At 34.8% G+C, this 21,168-nt stretch overlaps 1 protein-coding gene across 3 annotated transcripts in view; it reads left to right on the top strand.

Moving 5' to 3' along the window:
• Positions 1–21,168, top strand: part of spoon (A-kinase anchor protein spoonbill) — a 191,940-nt gene that overhangs the window by 19,862 nt on the left and 150,910 nt on the right. For 2 of the 3 annotated variants that reach the window (XR_012458334.1, XM_074127613.1), the window contains exon 2: positions 13,765–13,828. The gene's annotated coding sequence lies outside the window, so the exon portion shown is untranslated. Of the gene's footprint in view, positions 1–13,764; positions 13,829–14,115; positions 14,208–21,168 lie in introns of all 3 variants that reach the window. The other variant, XM_074127614.1, reaches the window with a different exon arrangement.

Raw genomic sequence — 21,168 nt, 5'->3', positions numbered from 1 at the left:
TGCACAGAATCGTATTATTGAACCTTTTTATCTTGTTTTCTACAACTTTCAAGTCTTCTGAACAGATCTATATCAATAAACAGTTGGTACTTTACATACGTATCTGTATTTTATTAATTTAAAAATTTTATGTCAAATGTTAATATCTGCCCCACTGGTGGGGTAGCTTTGAACACAATATAAAATAGAAAGAAATGATATTACTTTACTCTGAATCTACCTTCTATCAGTTATTTCTCTCACTACTGCATTACTTTCTCTTGTAAACCACTGAAATCTAGTTCAAAAATCAAGAATGACTCAGTTCGGGATGTTCTACACGAAGTGTGATGGGTTTAGGAAGTTTGGACAAAATATTCGGTTTGTTGCGCTTCTTAATGTAGCTTCGGACCACTTTCCCCTTCTCTGCGATTAAACAAAAAAAAAGTCACAAACTTGCAGGTCGGTAGGGCGGCACCTTCTAACTGTGATGTTGAAATGTGGCCCCTCTCCTTCCATAAAAGAAAATATAATATCCAACACTTTCTGCAACGCAAAAAGAGGCTTTTGTAAACACTAGATTTAAGAACATTAGATTCATCATCCACCAAGAACTGTCCAATATCATCCAACCATATCTAATTTATTTAAGATAAGACTAATAAAAGATGCATTGATGCTGCAATTTTTACAATACGGAGAAACTATTGTTAAAACTTTTAAAGTATTATAGATCCAAAATGAATATTTGACGTTTGATTGAAGGACTATCACTAATATTTTCTGTCACCAAAAGAAGTTGAGTTTTAAAGAAAGCTTTTAATATGGTGGTACTTTCAAGGTAACATAAAGCAATTTAGTGAAGAAGATGCTATCTTGATTAAAACTAGTGTGACTATCTACGTAGAAATTAATGTAGTAAATTATATATAATTACCAGTTCTACCATCTGTTATCCTACATTTTTTTTTCTCCTCATAATTCCAAAAATAACTTTTGTGTTTAAAGAACCAGGTGTGACATAATTACTTAGATCTAAATATTGCATTTAGTATTTGGCTACATCACCACCACCCTTCTGACGTAATAGTTCTCCTTTTTTTGGTAACTATAATGGCCGGCGAATATATTAAATTCAAAAAAAAAAAGGCCAAATGCGCTGATGGCATACTTGAGTGAAGTAAAATTTTTTGGGCTTCCATTTAAATCTTGTCCAGTGGGTGAGAGCTTGGACAAAATCCTACAACACTTTGGGGGTCTGTCGCCAGAGAATGGACATCCCTAAACTACTGAGTAACACTTCTTCTCCTCAAAAGATCTGAGGTAACATTTGTCAATGTCAAGGGGCCAAGTACTTATACTTCATTTACTATAATGTCTATAATTTCATTTTGGTAGAACCACATCTCTCGTTTAGCAATCCTTCCTTCATTTCTAAAATTAAAAATCTTGGATTTGTCCATATTAATTTTCAAGTTCCATAACTGTTTATATTTACAGAGATAGTTAATCATTCTAATAATAGGAATCATTAAAGAAAACCTCTTTTAAATGAAAGACCAATACAATGTGAAACAATGACTGCCATCTATTTCTTGGAGTTCTTGAACTATGAAGTTCTTTACAATGTGCAGCCAGTATAGAATTAGATATGAAGTATTTCATCCGTGAATTATTTATGCATATAGTATAATAATTAATAGGTCTACTAAAAATAACCTGTAAAAAGGAATATAAATCTGCTATGGCTTTAATTCGAAGCTGAGGCGAAGTAATTGGTGGAAAGACTGAAGTGATTCTGCTATTAAGAGAAAAAGGAACGCAGATTATTACCTCGAGATCTGTTAGCCTATTTGGTAGCCTAATCCTCAACAAATAAAAAAAGTTTTCAAATTACGTAATGCCTCCATCATTAAAATAAAAAATTATAATTGGTGCTAATGTCTTAGCGCAAGATATAAACTAAGATATTTTATAAAATAAAATAAAGAGAGAGATGACTACATTTTTCTATTTCTATAACTAGATTCATATACGAGGGGGTACCCAAAAAAAACCGGAATTATTTTTTAAAAGCTATTTATTTACAAATTTTTTACAGAACAACCTTATCCCCTTCAAAATACTCTCCATTACAACAAATACATTTGTCCCACCGGTGCTTCCACTGTTCGAAACATTTTTTGTAGTCATCTTTAGAAATGGCTGACAGCTCCTTCTTCGTTTTTTTCTTGACCTCTTCAATGTTGTCAAATCGGTGACCTTTCATGCCCTTTTTCATGCGTGGAAATAAGAAAAAGTCGCACGGAGCCAGGTCAGGCGAGTAAGGTGCGTGGGGCAGCGGAACCATGCCATTTTTAGCCAAAAACTGTGTAACAGAGATGGCTGTGTGTGCAGGTGCATTGTCGTGGTGGAAGAACCAGTCTCCTGTTTGCCACAAATCGGGTCTTTTTTTTGGCGAACACTATTGCGCAATCTTTTCAAAACTTCCAAATACAAGGTTTGATTGACAGTCTGACCTGGGGGGACAAACTCTGAATGGACTACGCCTTTGGCATCAAAAAAGCAAATCAGCATTGTTTTGATGTTTGACTTGACTTGACGACATTTTTTTGGTCGGGGTGAAGATGACGTCTTCCATTGGCTCGACTGTTGCTTTGTTTCTGGGTCATAACCATAGCACCATGACTCATCACCAGTAATGACCTTTGACAAAAAGTCTGGATCAGTTTCAAGCTGTTGTTTCAAAGCACGACATGTTTCAACTCGATGTTCTTTTTGATTGTCAGTCAGAACTCGAGGAACAAACTTGGCAGCAACCCTTTTCATACCCAAATCTTCCGTTAAAATTCGCTGAACCGAGCTCCAAGATAACCCACTACTCTCTGACAGTTGATGAATTGTCTGTCGACGGTCTGTGAACACCAGCTCTCGAATTTTTTCAACATTTTCGTCGATTCGGGCAGTTGATGGACGTCCAGAACGAGGTTTGTCATCAATCGACATGTCGCCATTTTTAAACCGAGTAAACCACTCGTATACTTGAGTTTTTCCCATAGCGTCATCTTTGTAAGCTGTTTTCAACATTAAAACACTTTCAGCAGCATTTTTGCCGAGTAGAAAACAAAATTTCAGAGCTGCACGTTGTTCACTTAAACTTGCCATCATAAAAAACGAAAAAAGAACAAAACAGCGCTGGTAAAAACAATCACTGCAGATGAACAGAACAAGCCAGGCAGACAACACAGGCAGGACTGAACTGGCAAGGAATTGCGCTATACACGTCTAGCGGCAGAAATGCGTACTACATAAGCTCCATGCGCGGCAACGCAATTCCGGTTATTTTTGGGTACCCCCTCGTACTTTTGCGATCATCACAAATTTTAGATTTCTGAACCGTTTCCCCCCCAAAAAGACCAATTTGAGAACAAAGTAGGTTTTTTTTTTGTTCTACCTATTACAAAGGTGGGTTGAATGGGTGTGCTAAAATTCCACAATTCCGGTGTATCGCTGTACTTAGATTTTGATTATTCATTTTGAGATTAACTCTTAACTATAGGTTGTTCTGCAACTTTTATTTGAAAAATTTTGTCAGACAAAGCGAATTAAGGTGAATTGGGAGAGAGGTCACTAGTATTTTACGTCTAAAGTAACTTCATAGTAAGATGTCCCAGTTTACTGTTTGCCTTTTCTAATATTCCTAATAAGTAAAAATTTCCAAAATTTTAAGTACCAAATACTTTATTGAACAATTTTTTTTTCAACTTTTCCGAGATTTCCTAGTCCAGGGATGGCGAACCTTTTTGAGACGTGGGTCAAATATTGTTCTTTTTTTTTTCTTTTTTTTTAGTACTAGCTCTTGGGTCACTAATGCCCATTTGCACAAGAGTTAAGTTTAAAAACTTTAAACTGAATATTTTCAAAAAATTAAACATCTTTAAAATTCAGTTGGTTTAACGAGTAAAACGGGACGAAACAAGTGGCTATGGAAGAAGTCTCCTTTTTACAAACATAACTGAACAAAACCTTCCAAAAGTGTGTTTTATCTGAAGAAAAATCTAAATATGGTTATTTGCTTTGGGTTGTCGATCTTTTTTAACAAACAAAATATCAGTAAAATTATACATTTTATTTGATATTTTGTAAACACTTTTGCTTCATTTCAAATACTACAAAAGCATTTGTCGTCATTTGTGTTTTAGAACTGTAATGATCAAACTAAAGGTTATAGATAGCATTTAAATTGCTTTTGTGTCAATGCGTGATTGAAAAAAAATACAGATAGAATATAAATTATCCACACAATCAGAAAATCTAAATCAACCCGCGTAAACAAACAAATGGTTGCCTAGCAATTTTTGGGTCAGTGAAAAAGCTTGCGCGGGTCACATAGTTCGCCATCACTATCCTAGGAAGTGCCTCTTAAGATTTTCTAATTTATAACTTTATTAAATTTGTTTATCGAAATTTTGAGGTAGAATTCAAAAAAATAAAAAAAAATATGTTCCGGTAAGTTAGCTCCTGGTATGTGAGTCATGAGTTATCAGGCTAAATTTTTTTGTCCTCATTCCGGGGATTCCAAAATGTTTTGTATCCTTTGAAAGATCAACGTTCATGATTTGAAAGGTTTAAGATTTGAAGTTGTATCCACTAGATTTCTGATCCGTCTGGCTACATTACAGCTGATCATAAATAAATTCTTTTCTGTTATAAGAGCAAAGTGAGAGGAATAAATATTATTAATGTAATATTTATAAATAATTGGTTCAATGAATAAGATAATAATCAGAGCGTGTTCAAACATAATAATTTGAAAGTTTCTCAGTTCTCTGGCATCCTTGTACCTGACAGCTGTGGTATTGTTTTTATTTATGATCCAAGGCGCGTCAAGATCTGAGATTATTGGCGCCCTAGGAGCTTCTTTCAGTGCACTGTATTGTATCTCCCCTAAGTATTGTATTGTTTTGTCGTCAGTTAGCTTATACAACTTGCTGTGTAATTAAATTAAGAGAAATATTTGTATTTTAAAAGCGACTAACTCATTTCCTGCTCTAAATTTCCCAGTGTTCTTGACCTAAAAACAATTATATTTTTGTAACGAACCAATATCTCCAACTCATCTTCAAAATTATACGAGGGGGTACACAAAAATAACCGGAATTGCGTTGCCGCGCATGGAGCTTATGTAGTACGCATTTCTGCCGCTAGACGTGTATAGCGCAATTCCTTGCCAGTTCAGTCCTGCCTGTGTTGTCTGCCTGGCTTGTTCTGTTCATCTGCAGTGATTGTTTTTACCAGCGCTGTTTTGTTCTTTTTTCGTTTTTTATGATGGCAAGTTTAAGTGAACAACGTGCAGCTCTGAAATTTTGTTTTCTACTCGGCAAAAATGCTGCTGAAAGTGTTTTAATGTTGAAAACAGCTTACAAAGATGACGCTATGGGAAAAACTCAAGTATACGAGTGGTTTACTCGGTTTAAAAATGGCGACATGTCGATTGATGGCAAACCTCGTTCTGGACGTCCATCAACTGCCCGAATCGACGAAAATGTTGAAAAAATTCGAGAGCTGGTGTTCACAGACCGTCGACAGACAATTGATCAACTGTCAGAGAGTAGTGGGTTATCTTGGAGCTCGGTTCAGCGAATTTTAACGGAAGATTTGGGGATGAAAAGGGTTGCTGCCAAGTTTGTTCCTCGAGTTCTGACTGACAATCAAAAAGAACATCGAGTTGAAACATGTCGTGCTTTGAAACAACAGCTTGAAACTGATCCAGACTTTCTGATGAGTCATGGTGCTATGGTTATGACCCAGAAACAAAGCAACAGTCGAGCCAATGGAAGACGTCATCTTCACCCCGACCAAAAAAATGTCGTCAAGTCAAGTCAAACATCAAAACAATGCTGATTTGCTTTTTTGATGCCAAAGGCGTAGTCCATTCAGAGTTTGTCCCCCCAGGTCAGACTGTCAATCAAACCTTGTATTTGGAAGTTTTGAAAAGATTGCGCAATAGTGTTCGCCAAAAAAAAGACCCGATTTGTGGCAAACAGGAGACTGGTTCTTCCACCACGACAATGCACCTGCACACACAGCCATCTCTGTTACACAGTTTTTGGCTAAAAATGGCATGGTTCCGCTGCCCCACGCACCTTACTCGCCTGACCTGGCTCCGTGCGACTTTTTCTTATTTCCACGCATGAAAAAGGGCATGAAAGGTCACCGATTTGACAACATTGAAGAGGTCAAGAAAAAAACGAAGAAGGAGCTGTCAGCCATTTCTAAAGATGACTACAAAAAATGTTTCGAACAGTGGAAGCACCGGTGGGACAAATGTATTTGTTGTAATGGAGAGTATTTTGAAGGGGATAAGGTTGTTCTGTAAAAAATTTGTAAATAAATAGCTTTTAAAAAATAATTCCGGTTTTTTTTGGGTACCCCCTCGTATAGTACTAACAAATAAGTAAATAACTCTTAGATAACTATAAAAAGATCAATTGAATGATTCGTTAAAAGTGTAAAAAATAAAGTACAGTATTTATACAAATTAACCAAAAATCTGATACTGTTACCGAAAATTTAACTTACGTCGTTTACAAAAAATAGCGGAATGTTTGACGGCATATACAGGTATTTAGATGCACCATTTCGCTACGAAGACATAATATTCTCCACCAACATCCATGTTCTTAAGTCTATAGCAGAGCTAGCAATGAAATATGAATGTATATAAAAGTTATAGCCGATTAGAATGAATGGAAGAAAATGATTAGAGAAGGATTACGGTGATTTTAATTTCGGTTAAGCTATAAGGATGGCAGGAATATTGAGTACTGATCCATCCATTAGTTGTAAGGTTTATGTGAATAGTTGTGTATAGTAGAGGGATGAATGAGTGAAGCGAATGTATTTATAAGTAAGAATGGAGAGTGAGTGATATTCTAGTGATAAGCACCTAGACGATGCTGGCTGTATGGCGAAAGCCAATGCAAAAAAAAGGCAAAAAAAAACAAAAATAGCGGGGACATTTCGTAATTATTTAGCTGGAAAATGAGACGTTTACTAATTTATAAGCCGTGATAATCTTTTAGACTCATTCGTCGAGTTAACCAGAATGGATCCGATTGGAAGATTCATGAATCCCACAAAAAGTGGTTCTTTTAATTATTTTAAATTCTCATCCAATGTTACCTTTACTGAATGGGAATCGATTTTACATATATTCTTCATGGTACATAATGAACGTATCTTGTTTATACTGGATTATGCCATTCTTTTAATGAACGAATTCCATAGGCGGTGCATTTACACCGTTTCTTAGAGGAGTTTTTCATTTTCATTTTCTTCTTTACTGCATTAATTTTATTTGAAATAGGAAAATTCGATTTATTGAAAATATGGTGGATTAGGTTAGGTTTCCCGTTAATATGTCTATTCCCAGAAATCTGCTGTTTTATATTTCAAAATTTGGAGTTGAAAGAGAATTTATAGGTTAGATTTTTGAGAATTTATGTAATAAAAATCCGATTTCTTAGTTTTTAGATTTTCTTTTTAAATTTTCAAATGTAGGCTACCACTTTTTCCTCCATCTATCATTATTTTTATTGTACTTTTACGTTTATTCTTGTTTTTTTAGAGAGGGGGAGAATTGCCACACCTTGCTGTAGCCTACTGTTTGGACGAGGGGTGGTGTCAGGCACAAAACTGCAACCTTTCTAAATTGTACACGTGTTTATTTAACATTATTTTTGCACTTTACTAACACTACTAGCGTGATTACACTAAATTCAGATTGTTAAATAGCCCAGCCCTCTTATTTGAGATATTTGTGAGGTCGCCAGCTAATAAATAATTCTAGCCTGTATTACGTAACTCTTAATTTGTAATTGTAATTCTTTTAGTGTTAGGAAAGCTATTGTATTAAATGGAATTACTAGGCTGATACAAAAAATTTCATTACTAATCCATTTAATATAGATTCCTTCGGTATATCCCCTAATTCTTACTTACTTACTGACTCTCTGTGACCATCATAGCCTGTGAAGGGCCTAAGTCTCAGCCTCTACAGTTTTTCCATGCTTCACGGTTCCTCGTCGCCGTTCTTCAGCCACGCTGCTGGCTGATGGCCTCCAAGTCGTTCTCCACATTCCTCATCCATTTCGGCTTTTGATGTTCATAGTATAAAGCTTCCTTTAGACCAGCGTTTCCCAACCTTTTTTGGCATTCCGAGTGTGTTATTTTATTATTATTATCCTTATTTGTATAGAGATACAATGTATCTGTTGCAAAGGAGTTCCAAGTTCATGTTCACTTTATAAACTTTGTAAAGTGTAAGATCTTAGTTTTTAATACTTTTTTTTAAATAATTAAAAATTGCGCACATATTTTTCTCTTCAAAATTATTAATTAATTTATGAAGTTTTTCTTTAGGATTATTATATTCGTACCCAAGTCATCTAAATTAATTTCTTTTAAGCATTCAACTACCTGTAAGTACCAATTAAATTTAATGTTGCTTGGATAAAGCTTACTCATTACAATTAGTCTCTTTAAGCAGATCTTTACATCATTATGTATCATAGTTATCATTTAAGTTCTGTCACATGATAATTCTATTAAATTTTCTTTATCCTTTATTGATAATGATGTAGCTTTTCCAAAATTTTCTTTATAGAAGGGGTTTGAAATCCAATTATCATTTGTGTTTTCGGGTTTTGGAAAATACTCCTCTCTTTTGGCTCGACTACACTATTATTATTACTTATAAACTCGAGGCTTTTATAATTTCATTACACTTATGTAGTTTTAAACTATCCTCTCTTCACACCTAAGCGTCCTTTGCTTGCGGCTAATTGTTAGTCTAAAAAAGTTCGGTATAGCCCTGACTGCTTGTCACAGTAAGTTCGTTTGTTTTTCCATTACCATCGAGGGCTACTTACAAAACCATTAGAACACCCATTTTCGGTCACTGTTTTTTTTTTGTTTTTTTTTATGAGAGGCGAGGACTTCATGAAGAATGAAATTAGCAACTAGAGCTAAAAAAAATTGCTATACTTTACCATCGACCCTCATTCAGAACGCTAGCAACTTGTCCTTCATTGAAGTTGCTTGAACGTCTGGAAGTCCTTGGCCTCTTTAGGCTGTTACACTCTTTTTTTTTTTAATTTACTTAAATTTTGTTTTAAGTGGTTCTACAGAAGATCTTTTTCCAAAATTCAATTCAAGAATTTACAATTTCAAATCAAGAGGTTTTAAAACTGTCCAGTAGGACAGTATTGTATAAGGGTTGATCGTCAAAAACTGCACGAAAAAGCGTGAAAAAGCGACGATCCACTCTTACACCAATGAAGGGGAAGTATTGCACTTGTTTTTAATTATCGACGCGAATGAAGTGTCATTCGAATCAAAATTTAGTATAGATTTGCATTTTCAAAGTCAATATTATGACTCTTAAGGAGGGAAGTTTGCCCCACCCAAGTAAGGCCCTCTCTAAAACTTTTATTACTAATATTTCAATAACACTTAATCCGATTTTGACAAAATTTAGAATGAAGAAGTGGTTCCTTTCATGACTCTAAATTGCCACCATGCTCTTACATCTGTTAAGATGTAGTACTGCAATCCCTCCAATTAAAACCCTCCAGTTAAGCGTATAAGGGTTAATCAACCCATATGCATAACTTTTTAAACACAAAGTATAATGAGATACAGAAAATCAAATTTTGGTTGATTTGAATTCTTTCAAATTTCAAACCTCTATATCTCGCTACCTATTGTCCCGATTTTAATGATACCTATACCAAATTATAGAGAAAACTCTGCTCTATGACTGATATAAGTAGCAATTTTTTAATGATAGTTGTTATTGTTATATAGAAGGTTAAATTTTGGAGGCATTCCAAATCATTCAAATTTCAAACCTCTATATCTCGCTACCTATTGTCCCGATTTTAATGATACCTTTACCAAATTATAGAGAAAACTCTGCTCTATGACTGATATAAATAGCAATTTTTTAATGATAGTAGTTATTGTTATATAGAAGGTTAAATTTTGGAGGCGTTCCAAACCATTCAAATTTCAAACCTCTATATCTCGCTACCTATCGTCCCGATTTTAATGATTCCTTTACCAAATTATAGAGAAAACTCTGCTCTATGACTGATATAAATAGCAATGTTTTAATGATAGTAGTTATTGTTATATAGAAGTTTAAATTTTAGAGGCGTTCCAAACCATTCAAATTTCAAACCTCTATATCTCGCTACCAATTGTCCCGATTTTAATGATACCTTTACCAAATTATAGAGAAAACTCTGCTCTATGACTGATATAAATAGCAATGTTTTAATGATAGTAGTTATTGTTATATAGAAGGTTAAATTTTGGAGGCGTTCCAAACCATTCAAATTTCAAACCTCTATATCTCGCTACCTATTGTCCCGATTTTAATTATTCCTATACCGAATTGCTCTATAACTCTATAATACTGCTTCCTTTAATTAATTATGTAATGATCTAGTTCTTAATTTCGCCAAATACCCAAATGATATATTTTTTCCACAGTTTAGACGTTATGCTTTCATGCCGAATGAATACCTAAAGGATGTATTGTGTTCCATAATTAAGATGTTATGATTGCCGAATACCTAAATGCTTCGTATTGCTTTCCAAAATTTGGACGTTTTGCTTGCCGAATATGTATACTCGTCTCGCACTATACTTGCTGGCTCTCCACTGACACTTGCTAGACTAATGTTTAGTAAAAATTTCCGTTTTTTATTTTAAATTAATTATGCATGAGAATTGAGAATCTCAATTAGTGAAAGTTATCAGCCAGACAGATTATTCTTAAAGAATTAAGCGTAATATTTCTTACATGGCCATTCTCACATGTGCGTGCTCAATTTTTCTACGGTTCTGTGATTATCTCTTTATTATAAATTTATAGACTTCATTTAAATTTTGTAGCAGCAGCGTTAGCAATATTTTAAAAACTCTCTTTTATCGACCATTTTTACGTTCCATCTTTAGCCTTGAACGCAGAGAACTTGTAACCTTGGATCATCTTTTGAGATAATTACTTACTGATGGTTTTGTTCATTGTCTACTGTTGGTTGTCGATATTGTTTTGACATCTAAAGTGTTAAAACTTTATTCTACGCTTTATAGAGCTTCTTCATTAAGAAAGGCTCTTCATTTAATTACTATTAATTATAAAATTAATTGTTTTTATTATACCAGCCCACCCTGTGGCGTTTAATGAATACGTATATTGTGGTGGGGTTTCTATTAACTTTGTCCATAATGTTGGCATCAAGTTTTGAACTTTTAATTATCAACTTTTGAATGAATCACAAGTCAAGTGAGTTTTAGCCCCTTGAGTTTTAATATATTTATTTTAAATTTTTGGGGGTTCTTTTCCCAACTTTTAGTTAAAATTTTCTGCCATTTTCTTTAAAAATAAAAAAATTAAGTTATTATGTGATGGTGTTCATTGGCAATGGCCGAGAATTTTGTTGCATATACCTAAACGTCTCGAGTACTATTTGTACCCTTCATCAGGGTCACTTACTGTTTGTACCCTTCATCAGGGTCACTTACTGATGAGAATGTGCCATAAAAGAAATTAATAGATAATTGTGTTGCACTATGATTTTCAAATAGGGTTAAAAATTTATGAACAAAGAATTGATTATTGATATTTTAGAAATTGAAATTATTGTTTTCTCAAATGTTATTTTTTAAGTGTACAATATCTTATTACCTCTTTTATTAATCTTTGTACACACAACTATCTCTACTAATTACTTTTTTAACGCTCATTTTCAGAAACTTCTGATGAAGGGCCACTAATGGTTACCGAAACGTTCGAAAAAGAAAATCTTTGTTCGTTCTCATTCTTTTGTAACTTAAGTCTTACGTAACTTAAGGCCTTTTAAAGAAAATTCAGAAAGCAAATTAAGGTACTGTGTATTTATAAGGCACCTTAAACTCTGAACAAATACGTCACCATGGTCGCGTAATGTAAATATTGTTTAGGCTAACATCAAACACCGTTTTTATTTTTTAACAAGTATATATTTGGTGGTATTACTACAAAATGGGTTCATTTATTAGCAGAGAATAAGGCGCCACGGTAGCCGAGCGGGTTAGAGGCGAGACCTGCGACGCTAATATGTATTGTGGTACTGGGTTCGATTCCCGGTCTTAGGCCTTGGATTTTATTTAATGGTTAATAGAAGAAATTTACAGTACAGTATGTTTGCTAGTCGCCTCCGTCCACGACACCTAATTGGTAGTTGGACGTTAAGCTCCGCCTGAAAAAATAGGCGATTACTTTACTTTACTTATTAGCAGAGAATAAGATATCTTTATTTTTAAAAAAAATTGTTATACAGGGTGTTCATTTTAAGACGACTCAAATGCATTTCATGCTTAAACGGTTAATCTGAGCAAAAAATGGTAGAGGTAAAATTTGTTGCCCGTCACCTCTAGTTTCAGACTATGTGATTTGATTTTAGATTACTGCCCGCATACACGGCTGACGCGCGTCCAAAAGTAAGTGGTTTGCAGTTGACCCCCATTTTCATATACACAGTTTTAAAGAGTATAAAAAAAGTTGTGAAAGAAACCGGAAATCGCAATTCGATATCTTCAAAATTAAAGGAGCACCTAATGGTCTAGCAAGACCATTTCAAAATCTGGTATTTTTTTAATCATATTTCAATTTTTTAACTTGTTATCAAATAGAAAGAAGAGCACGCGATAGGTCATTTTTATGTATTTTTTCATCTCCTTTCTACTGAAAATATTGCCAAGGCAGTAAGGCTAGTATTTTTCTTAATATCGGGAAATAAGTAGTTTTCCGAGTGATTTTTCTAAGAAAAATCAAATGTTAAGAGCTTTAGATGTTCTCAAGCATACACAAAATGGCTAAAAATTAATTTTATATTTGTTACATAAGGTTTAATAATTATTTGTTAATTTTGGAAGGGTTGCGTTTAATTACCAAAAACATTGGAAACCTCCTGCCACATATTCAATATCTTTCATGTAAAGGATCAAACTTATTCCTTAATTTATCAAATAATGCACTTTACTCAAGTAAGTAATCGCCTATTTATTCAGGCGGGGTTTAACGTCCAACTACCAATTAGGTGTCGTGGACGGAGGCGACTTGCAAACGTACTTTACTATTTCTCATTTAACCATTAAATAAAATCCAAGGGCAAGACCGGGAATCGAACCCAGTACCGCAGTGCATACACTTTACTCAACTTGTGAAGCAGGTGCTGTGACCTCAAAGGTGCCTCTTCTGGCTCCCTAGTCAGGTTAGCCAGGTGGTTATCAATTGCTCTCTGTATCTGAGGAGGAACCTTTGAAGGCACAGTACACGCTGTGCAAGCGGCGTAAAGTGCATTATTTGATAAATTAAGGAATAAGTTTGATCCTTTATTACATGAAAGATATTGATCACTTAAAAATGTGGCATGAGGTTTCCAATTTTTTTTGGTAATTAAACGCAACTCTCCCAAAATTACCAAAAAATTGAAATATGATTAATAAATATCACGTTTCCAAAATATGATTTATAAAATACTAAAAAAACACGTTTCCAAAATCTTCTTAATTTATCTTACGTCTTTTTTTCCCTAGACGAACATAGTTAACAGAAAATACAAAATTTTTGTAATCAGATCTAGTTGGCATTGCACATTCTAGAATCCATGTTATCACTTCCTGGCTTCAATTATTTATTTTTATTATTATTATTTTTTATTTTTCCAGAGCGAACGAAGCGGTTGGTCATTTCTAACCAATTTTTTCAAGCCGTCAACATTTATTCTACAAGGTAATTATTAGTTGATATTTTTTGGTTTTAAGCTAGCCATTTCTTTATACCGTTCTTGCACTACGCGAAAAGGAAGTACTGTAATCGTGCATGTTTTCACCGAGAATTTCCATTTTTGGATTCCTGCGAACGAAAAAGTTTGTTTTTACAAAATTGGTGTGTATGTATCCACTGTAATTTATAAAATAATTCAGATAAAACGCCGGTTAACTTGCTAGTTGCGAATCTGACCAATAATAAATAGAAATTATTTTTTCGGACATTTACACAAATTTCTCTTATTACAGTGCTTACTATATCAGACCTGGGTCGGTAGAAAACAACATGGCGGCCGGAGGGGGCGCCCAGCTGTGGGTAGAACTTTGAGAATTATAATAAGGTAAAATCATGTATAATCTCCAGGCTAGGTTAACCATAGAAAATCTTATAATATTTCAAAAACCAAAAAGTAAAATATAAAAAATTAATCGAACTTTAAAGAAAAATTTAGAAGTAAAACGTCTTTTCACTTAAAACTATCAGATTTTTCTTACTTTGGTAAGATATTCAAAAGTTTTTAATTCCCGAGGAAAAATTAATCAAAAAAAAATTGGGTTGCAAGAGCAGCAGATATGTTCTCCTCTCAACGTAAGGTAAAATAATAATTTAAATCGCTAATAGTTACTACAAAAATTCACTAATTTATCTGACCTCTAACATAAGATACTTTAAAAGATTAATATGGGGTCGATTGGAGGTAAAAATTGTAGAGGGGGTAAACAAATTGACCAAGTAGGTTGTTATTAATTATGAATTGTTAGTTAATTTTATGTATATACATATATCTTTAAAAAAATATTGTTCCTTGATCTGGTAAAAATTAATAAACACTATTTTGTGTATATACATAAGAAATTACAACTTTCAAATTTACCCTACTTTTTAATATTTCACTATGTATATCATTACCATTTAGTTTAATTATTTTGAACTTTTATTTATTTTGATTAAAAAACAGAGTAGTGGGGGAAATCAGGGCCGTACTACCACTCCTCGTTTGGGGAGAGACCTTCCTCTCAATTTAATCTGTCGATTACCTAATTATCGTTTATTATAAAATATTTACAGGTGTTTATATACTTCTACTATTCTATTAGAATTAGGCGCCACTGTAGCCGAGCGGTTAGAGACGTGACTTGTAAAGTTAATATGTATTGTTGGAACTGGGTTCGATTCCCGGTCTTTTAGGTCTTAGATTTTATTTAATTGTTTAATATGAGAAATTTATAGTAAAATATGTTTGCTATCCCGGCTTCGTCCACGACACCTTTGGACGTAAAAATAGGCATTACTTTACTTTTATTCTACTAGAATTTATAGTAACGGTGGTACATTCATCTTTTCTATTGTACAGCTTCCTTGGAGGGTTACTCATCTTGAATGGGTTTCTTAATATTGTTACCAGTTTTCCAAATTTTCATAAACACTGAATTTAAACCGGCTGGTTAAATAGAAAATGATCGCTGATCACTGTCACCATTATGAAAGATGAGCTTGTAGGATGAGCCGTTTACTGCACACAACTCGATTAACTCCATAAAACCAAAAAAGTGGGAGAAATGCGATGAAATAATGTTCATTGTTTTTTTAAAATTCCGGTTTATAATATAAATTCAAATAAATTTACTGTTCATCACTCCAGCACCTGCTACTGAATTTGAGTTGAATTATTGCAACGATTTACATTAAAGTTACGAGGTGTGGCTATTAAATAACGAGACTGACGCTGCTACAGAAGAACTATGCATGCACCAAATCTTAGCTGTGCAGCGTAAAGTCTTTTCTTTCGATTGCAGCGTCTCACGTGTTTGTAGAGAAATCTGTCTGACCGGAACCGTCGTTTGTGTAAGAGGTGTTAGTTTCGTTTTGCCGGAAACATGATACTACACATGTAGTAGAGCAACGAATTTACGTGAAATTTCACATGAAACTGCGTAAAACAGCTACTGAAACTTATCTTTTATTAAAAGAAGTTTTTGGCGATGAATGTTAATCACGTGCACGAGTTTTTGAGTGGTTCAAGCGTTTCCAAGGAGGCCGAGAAGACGTCGGAGATGATGACCGCCCGGGTCGTCCTTCCACGTCCAAAACGGATGAAAATATCGATTATAATAATAATCAACATTACTACCGTGAGGTGCTTGCTCAACTCCGTGAAAGAGTAAGGAAAAAAACGATCAGATTTGTGGAAGAACAAGTCATGGAGCGTTCTCCATCAAGACAACGCGCCGGCTCACACTGCATTATCTGTCAAGACGTTTCTAGCCAAGTACAACATCCCAGTTTTAGGCCATCCTGACCTTATTCGCCTGACCTGGCCCCATGTGACTTTTATCTGTTCCCCAAAGTCAAATCTGTATTAAAAGGAACACGATTTCAGTCCGTTGTAGCTGTGAAAGAAAAAGCGGTACGCGTCATGCAGGAGCTGACAGAAAAAGACTTCCAGCACTGTTTCGAACAATGGTAAATTCGCATGGAGCGTTGTAGGGATAGGGGAGGGGTGTATATTGAAGGTGATAATAACTAAATATGTATAAATTTAAAATAAAATGTTTTACAGCAATAGTCTCGTTTTTAATAGCCACACCTCTTGTTAGAAGTTAGAAGTTAGCTTCTGAAATAAATGATTTAGTTTTTTGGCCATTTAATTGCGCTAATCTTTATTATTTGGGAAATTTATTACAAATACATAAAGCTATGGTCTGAACCAAGTGCTTTGACACTTAAATTTAAGATATTTCAAAAAGTGGAGTTAATCGATTTGTGCAGCGAGCGTCTCAAATATAAATTATCGCTTACTGATCATGGCACCAATTTCGTAATCTCTTTTCGCCAAATATTTGAATAGGTTTTTAAAGAGATCTACATTGGAGGTGTAATTATTGTTAATTATAGTTTGTTAATTAAAGAAAAGAAATAGAAAACAGAAATTAGCTGCCAATGTCTGTAGAGATAACCTTGGTCTGGCCACACTTCATGCAACTGAAGGGCACGTTGAATCATTCAAGGATTATTGTGGGAGAAAGCTTCTTATATTCTGGATAATATGGGGTTGATTACTTTTCAGTTTCGTATTTAATGGCAAGGTCATTTCAAGGTGAAAGAAAAGTAGGAAGAGTTAGTTTTTCCTGCTTGCTTTTAGTGACGCAGGATGTTTTTCATTCTTTCTTTTTTTAAAAAAAAGAAAACCCTTACTGAAAATGGGTATCATCGCTTCGTCGAAAAATTTTGCAAAAAACTTAACGAGTTTCTCTATCATTCTTTCTTGTTACGAACTCGTAACTTACGTATTCTTTCTCTTAAAGGTAGAAAGAGGAATTATTTACGTCAGATAATCAAATTTAAGTTACCATAAGGAATATATAAGTATGCTTTAAGAAATCTGTGCCCAAAATAAAATAGAAAAAAAAAGTTTATTGATTTTTCTGTGTTTTGCTGTGTACGTCACCGATATTAGAAATAGAAAAACCACAGAAAGAACATTTGTGAACATTTATCTTTTTATTATGTACAAATACGAGGGTCGTTTGAAAAGTCCGTGCAAAGTCAGAGAGATAGCACCACTGGCGCGTATCGAGGTTATGTTTAGTTAGTAGCATCTCTTGGAAGAACACACACCAAGTTTCAGCCAGATCGGTCTATTTCTTTGTGTTTGGCATTCGTTTGAATCGAGGAAGTCGAGTGATTTTCAAAAAATGGACGAAAAAGAATTTCGTGTGTTGATTAAGCACTACTTTATGAAAGGCAAAACGCCTCAGGAGACTAAAGAGAAGCTTGATAAACATTATGGTGACTCTGCACCTTCGATTAGAACAGTTTATAAGTGGTTTCAAAATTTTCGGAGTGGCCATATGGGCACAAGTGACGCTGAACGTTCTGGACGCCCTGTTGAGGTTACTACTCCAGAAATCATTGATAAAATCCATGATATGGTGATGGATGACAGAAGAGTGCTAGTGCTGTGGGCATCTCGAATGAACGGGTACATAATATTTTGCATCAACATTTGGACATGACAAAGCTATCCGCAAGATGGGTGCCGCGATTGCTCACGCTTGACCAAAAACGAAATCGTGTGAAGTGTTGCAAGGACGGTTTGCAGCTGTTCCAGAAGAATCCGCAGGACTTTAAGCGTCGTTTCGTCACTGTGGATGAAACATGGATACATCACTACACTCCTGAGACCAAAGAACAATCTAAACAATGGGTTACCAAGGGGGAATCTGCGCCAAAGAAAGGCGAAGACCGTTCCTTCGGCCGGAAAGATTATGGCGACTGTCTTTTGGGATTCGCAAGGAATAATCCTCATCGACTATCTGGAAAAGTGTAAAACTATTACAGGTGCATATTATTCACCGTTATTGGACCGTTTGAAAACCGAGCTGCAAGAAAAACCCCCACGATTGGCCCACAAAAAAGTCCTTTTCCATCACGACAACGCACCAGCTCACACCTGAGCAGTTGTGGTCGCAAAATTAATGGAAATAGGGTTCCAACTCGTTTCACATCCCCCCTATTCTCCAGACTTGGCTCCCTCGGACTACTATTTGTTTCCCAATATGAAGGAATGGCTGGCGGGAAAAAGATTTTATTCAAATGAGGAGGTGATTGCAGAAACGAATGGCTATTTTTCAGACTTGGACAAATCCTATTATTCGGAAGGGATCAACAAACTAGAGCAGCGTTGGACGAAGTGTATAAGCCTAAAAGGAGACTATGTTGAAAAATAAAAAAGGTTTACCCCAAAAAATTAAGTAGTTTTTATTTTTGCACAGACTTTTCAAACGACCACCCTCGTATATGTGCAATAATTATTTATATCAAATATTACATTCCTCCTTGCCCGCATGAAGTGGACTAATGTGAAAAAAAGTACGTTTAAAATTGATCGAGCATATTTTTTAAACTATTTTGTCTCCAAATTACTATAAAACAAATTGAAATAAGACAAAAAGAATGAAGAAAATTTAATATTAATTCACTTTAAACATTAAATTAAAGTACATAATCTTAATGCTGATTACTGAATATTTTATCAGGCAAATTGTCATTTTGTATTAAAAATAAAAAATAAAATGTAAATAAGTTTTGGTTTATTCAGTTTTACTTATTTCACTGTTATTGAAATTAATTTTTGGAGAGGATCAGAAAATTCATTTAATGAATGCCAAAAATGTTTTATATTAATGATCAGAAGTAAATGTTTAAATTGCAATTTGTAACCTTTGACTTCCTTATTTTAAGACCAATCTACTTTAAAAATTGACTATTGGTCCATCTAAAAGAGTTTCCAATGAATTAAACAACTTGATAAACTAACACTGTTGAGAGCTCGTGAACACGTTTTCTTGCAAAACAAACGTAATTTCTCGTATGAAGATAAAAGGAATCCTGGAAAATGATATACCGTTAGAAAGCCCTCATTAGTCAAGGAAACTTTTATAAAAAGGGCCAGCACCTAGGTGTGATAATGATCCCCATAAGGGCATAATGAGTTTTCTTAAAAATTTCGATTACTTTTATTTTTCCAGCATTCGGAGGAAGATTGAGGCTGTTTGGAGAATAACTTATACTTCAAAATGGTGTCAATTTTTAGAAAATTTATCTGTCTTTCTAACTGTGCCATCAGAATCGAATTCGGACTAAAACTTTCTGCGTAATAAACATTTTTTTTTTGTTGCAAAAAAGTAATGATTTTAGAGAAAAAAAATTGAAGTGAAGTCACTCAAGAATAGTGGAAAATATGAAGTTGGTCAATACGTCTTTGAAGTTCACTTCAGATGTACTACACACAGTGGGCCTATGGACAATACTTACTGGTTCACCCTGTATAATTCATACTAGGCTCAAAAAGCCTTACAGCTAGGCTTAGATAGAGGGAGAGATAAAAAAAAATCAAAATTTAAAAGTAGTTTTATTTTTTTGTTATAAAATAATATGAATGTCTAAAAGATGATATTCTCCAGCGAAGGCCCATAAAATTTTGCTCTACTTTAAAAGTTGGTAATTTCATATTGAATTCTCCATTTTTACGAGGGTCGTTTGAAAAGTCCGTGCAAAAATAAAAACTACTTAATTTTTTGGGGTAAACCTTTTTTATTTTTCAACATAGTCTCCTTTTAGACTTATACACTTCCTCCAACGCTGCTCTAGTTTGTTGATCCCTTCCGAATAATAGGATTTGTCCAAGTGTGAAAAATAGCCATTCGTTTCTGCAATCACCTCCTCGTTTGAATAAAATCTTTTTCCCGCCAACCATTTCTTCATATTGGGGAACAAATAGTAGTCCGAGGGAGCCAAGTCTGGAGAATAGGGGGGATGTGAAACGAGTTGGAACCCTATTTCCATTAATTTTGCGACCACAACTGCTGAGGTGTGAGCTGGTGCGTTGTCGTGATGGAAAAGGACTTTTTTGAGGGCCAATCGTGGGCGTTTTTCTTGCAGCTCAGTTTTCAAACGGTCCAATAACGATGAATAATATGCACCTGTAATAGTTTTACCCTTTTCCAGATAGTCGATGAGGATTATTCCTTGCGAATCCCAATAGACAGTCGCCATAATCTTTCCGGCCGAAGGAACGGTCTTCGCCTTTTTTGGCGCAGATTTCTGCTTGGTAACCCATTGTTTAGATTGTTCTTTGGTCTCAGGAGTGTAGTGATGTATCCATGTTTCATCCACAGTGACGAAACGATGCTTAAAGTCCTGCGGATTCTTCTGGAACAGCTGCAAACCGTCCTTGCAACACTTCACACGATTTCGTTTTTAGTCAAGCGTGAGCAATCGCGGCACCCATCTTGCGGATAGCTTTGTCATTTCCAAATGTTGATGCAAAATATTATGTACCCGTTCATTCGAGATGCCCACAGCACTAGCAATCTCACGCACTTTCACTCTTCTGTCATCCATCACCATATCACGGATTTTATCAATGATTTCTGGAGTAGTAACCTCAACAGGGCGTCCAGAACGTTCAGCGTCACTTGTGCCCATATGGCCACTCCGAAAATTTTGAAACCACTTATAAACTGTTCTAATCGAAGGTGCAGAGTCACCATAATGTTTATCAAGCTTTTCTTTAGTCTCCTGAGGCGTTTTGCCTTTCATAAAGTAGTGTTTAATCAACACACGAAATTCTTTTTCGTCCATTTTTTGAAAATCACTCGACTTCCTCGATTCAAACGAATGCCAAACACAAAGAAATAGACCGATCTGGCTGAAACTTGGTGTGTGTTCTTCCAAGAGATGCTACTAACTAAACATAACCTCGATACGCGCCAGTAGTGCTATCTCTCTGTCTTTGC

The sequence above is a fragment of the Rhodnius prolixus genome, unplaced genomic scaffold (assembly GCF_049639745.1).
Source record: "Rhodnius prolixus isolate KJV_2025 unplaced genomic scaffold, Rpr scaffold_9, whole genome shotgun sequence".
Taxonomy (NCBI): Eukaryota; Metazoa; Arthropoda; class Insecta; order Hemiptera; family Reduviidae; genus Rhodnius; species Rhodnius prolixus.
Note: the sequence above shows the minus strand (reverse complement) of the source record. Positions and strands in the feature narration are given on the sequence as shown.